The sequence below is a fragment of the Pinus tabuliformis genome, chromosome 4_1 (assembly GCF_031772625.1).
Source record: "Pinus tabuliformis cultivar Carrire ecotype Pingquan chromosome 4_1, CPIR1, whole genome shotgun sequence".
Lineage (NCBI taxonomy): Eukaryota > Viridiplantae > Streptophyta > Pinopsida > Pinales > Pinaceae > Pinus > Pinus tabuliformis.
In genome coordinates, this window is record NC_142303.1 from 178,950,359 (window position 1) to 178,954,950 (window position 4,592).

A 4,592-nucleotide genomic window follows, 5' to 3' on the forward strand; every position below is an offset into this window, starting at 1 on the left:
TAGCGATAGAGACTCCAAATTTAAAGGGAACTTCTAGAAGGAATTTTTTAGACATATTGGAATATACCTCAACATGAGTTCAACTTATCACCCCCAAATACATAGTCAAACAAAAGTTGTTAATAAATGTTGGAAGCTCACCTTCGTTGTTATGTAACAGACAAACAAAATAAGTGATTCAAATGGTTACACATTGTTGAAAGGTGGTATAACTCTAATTATCACATTTCAACCAAAATTACTACATTTCAAGATCAATATGGTTGTGAGCTCCCTAAATTGAACGAATTCACTATAAATGAAACAAAATTTCTAGTGGTAAAAAAATAAGTAAAAGAAAACCAAAAGGTCCTTTAGACACTAAAATAAACTTTAAAAATTACAAGAAATTATATGAAATAGAAAGTCGACCAACATATAACAAAAAGAGAATTTTAGTTTGGATATTATTTGTTCAGCTTCAACCTTACAAACAATTATCTCTGAAGTAGAAAGGAAATAAAAAATTGGCACCTAATTTCTACATACCATATCAGATTAACAAAACATCAACCAAGTAGCATACATCTCAAACCTCTCTAATAAAATATACATTCACAATATTTTCCATGTATCTTGCCTCAAGAGGGTACTAGGTAAGCACCAAACAACACTCACCACATTAGATGATGAAGGAAAGATCATTTTAGAACTAGAAGGTATCATTAGCACCAGAGAAAACAAATTATGATGATGATTAATTAAGTAATATATTATTACATGGAAGAATGTATTAGAAGAAGAAGCCCCTTGAGAGAATTTTTTTTTATCAACAACATCGCTTGTTACCTATGTTGTGAGGACACAACATTTCTTTTGAGGGGAAGGAAATGTTATGTATAAAATAATAACAAAACAAATACAAATAAATAATTATGTAAAGTGGCATGATTAAAGATCATGACCGGACCCTTGTAAAAGGGTACCAAGGTTATATTTAAGCTGAGTTCCCTCATTGTAAGAATCATCCATCAATTATATCTATATATATATATATATATATATATATATATTCAAATTTATGTGTATCATTAATCAATAGAAAATAGGAATAAATCAATTGATTCAATGGGAAAGAGGTTAACAAATCCACTAAAATGCTTTGATGTGTTTAAGTTCACTTTCCTAGGAACTATATCCATAGATAAGAGGAGAATAGGGTTATTCCAACATTCAAGAGGATACAATAGGTAATGACGTTGTAAGGACCATTCTTATAACTCATCCTACCTTGATGATAGATAAGAAAACAACAATGCATCAATGAGGAAAGTTAAAGGTAAGATTACTAACAAATATATTTCTATTTTGATTGATCTAAGATATAGTCACAACTATGTTACACCTAATGTTGTTGATTTATGTGATTTATAAATGCAAGCATAAGAAATCATGGTTAGTGTTGTTTGCCAAAGGAACTAAGAGAAAAGTGATTTAATTGAGACATGTCCACTAGAAATGAAAGGACATTCCACATTGGTAGATTTTAACTTCTTGCCACATGGTTCATATGATATCTTGATTAGAATGTATTAGTTGGAAACACATAATTTAAATTTTGATTACTAAAATAAAACCTTTGATTGTATAAACAAGGATGGGAATCCAAGAACAGTAAAAGGCATTCCAAAAATCATTTCTATAAGGAAAAAATTTAAGCCTTACAAATAAAGAAGAGTTTTAGAAAGGGATGATAACTGTATCCACTTGATGTGTTGGAATCAATAGAAAACAAGGGACCAAAATTGGAATACTATCCCATCCTACTATAATTAAATAATGTATTTCCATTTGAGATAAGTAGTTTACATCCCAAGAGGGATATTGATTTCTCAATATATAGTATTCCTATATTTACACCTATAGCCAAAGATCCTTATTAAATGATAACTCCTTAACTCATGGAAACAATACAATTTCAAGAATTAACAGAGAAGGGATACATCAAGCCAAGTGTGTCTCCTTGGGAAACACCATTTCATTTTGTGTAAAAGAAGAATTGAATCCTCAAATTGTGCATAGACTACAAATAGTTGAACAAATTTAGAATGAAAAAGCAGTGCCCGTTGCCTCATATTAATGATACACAAACTTCCATGGATATTCAACTAGGCAGTTCGTCATAATAAATCTAACAAAATTATACTTTATAATATGAAATCTATAGTACGAGAGTTTATCTCTTTAAATTTGTGGATCTATAAATTACTAAGTATTGGGTATGCATGCAAATTATAACTATGCAAAAAATAGAGAAAAATGAAATAAAAACTCACAAAACATGATTGACACAATATATAATGTGGGAAACCCTTTTGACAGAAAAATTGGCTAGAAGGTGAGGCCACTTTGCTCTCTTTCTATGAATAGAAAATGGTTGTGCGTACAAAGAAGTAAGTCTTATGACTTGTGCGCTACTACAATGCACAAATCATTTCTTTGTTCTCTCTCCTTATCCCTCTTGGATACTATACTCATCTATGGAAAAATACATTTGAAAAGAATGGAACCCTTTTTCCTCCTAGTGGCTTGGTTATAACACAACCTGATAGCCCACTAGTGGTTAGGCTTCACTCATTCAACCCTTAACTAGAGTTACAATATTGACTCTTCTAGAGTATTCTTCATCATGTTCACATGGTTAGCCATTTTCCACTAATAAAAAGGCTGATGTGGCATCATCTCGAATTATGGTATTCAAATTTGATCGATCAACTTTTAGTGTTGAAAATAGCAACAAGAAATGCTAAAAATAGCATTGCTATAAATAGCATTTTAGGATATACTCCAACTCTGTTGGAAATAACAAAAAATAGAAATGCTAAAAATAGCATTGCTATAAATAGCATTTCAGGATAGATTCCAATTTTAATTAGTCCCTGAATTAAAATTTGAATTTGGTCTCAACAACTATTTGTAAAATAAATAATTAATTCATCTTGAGTTAATTAGTTGGAGAAAATCAAACATGAAGTCTATGTGAAGACATGCAACAATTATCCCTTTGATTGAGGAAGTTATCCCTTAATTAAGGAGATAAGGATGAGTTGTATTTGAGTTGTAATTAGTTAGCTCAGTTAACTGAGTTAAGTCCAGTTAAATTAGTTCCAAACAGTTGGAGGAATTAATTGTGAGTTCAGTTAGTTAATGCATGCATGCATGCAACTAGTGTTCTCCAGATAGCTGAATATTCTCTCATAAATAACTCATGCATGTCAGTTCAGAGAAAGACTGAGTTGAGATTAAAGGAAGGGACAATGTACTATCAGTTGGAAGAATTTTCCTATATAGGAAACTCATCCATGCAGAAGGAATTATCTCCTTCAAGATTGCGCATTTATTTCAGAGGTTTGTGTTGTGTGTTTGAGGAGAATTCACACAGGTGGCAACCAGAGGACCCAGGAAAAACTGTGCAAGGAAATAGGAGGCTTGGAGGATTGAAAGAAGGCACATGTTGTGTCTATTCAGTTTATGAGTAGCACTGAGGGATTGTACTGAGAGCTGGATAGCTTGTGAGCTAAATCTTTGTGTAATCCAGAGATATTTCCACTTGTATGATAATACAGATAGTGGGGTTTTTAGCTGAGGCTTTCCCTAGAGTATTCTTCTGTGTTCATGTGTGATTGTTTCTTCTTCATCTATTATATGTGTTCTAATTGGTCTTGTTCAAAATCGATTAAGCTTCCACAAGTTTGTTTGTAGAAGTAGATCAAGTATTTTGCTTTAGTATATTGCATTATCAGGTGATCTATGGTGAAATTTCCACATGGTATTAGAGCGAGGTTTTGTAGAAAAATTTCTACATGGTATCGGAGCCTAGTTTATTGGAGCAATGAACAATGTACGAAGAAGAGAATTCGAAGTAAAACAAAAAACAAAAAAAATTGGGCCCCAAGTTTGCAAAGCAGATCTGAAATTTTTGTGCAAAATTTTCAAAAACAAATAGAAGATCTGGATTCCTTGTAGAAAATTACGCAAATTCAAAAAAAAATCGGTTGAATCGGAGTTCGAATGAGGGAGATATTGCTGATTTAAAATCAGCTCTTTTTCCATAAAATTTCGTGATGTTGGGAAAGGTGAAACAGATTGGTGTGCTAGCCAAGAACCTGTATGCTCTTGAGGTTCAAGATGCATGCAAATCCTTGAGGAGCAAGGCAAAGGTTATAGACTTGGTGGTTGAGAGGGAGAGTAAATGACCTCTCAACATGCAGCGCCAGAAGAAGTCTTAGACAATTGTGGAGGAGCCACAATTGGTGAAGCAACTTTAGGAGGTTCTGGAGGAGCCACAACTGGAGAAACAGAGAGGAGACTGAGTGGAGGCATCCACTCATGCAGAGATATCCAGTAGGGGGAAATTTTGAGCCAAGTGGGCAGAGGGATCACATGCAGCCATACCTCCAAGTGTGAGGTGGGGCAATTTGAAGTGATTGTCCCAAGAAGACTGAAATAGGGGCAGGATCTTTGAGGTACCCAACCTCTTTGATTAGACCTTGCTACGGGAGCCCTGACGAGGAGTAGCAGGACTAGCTAAGTGGGTAGAGACAGATGCAGAT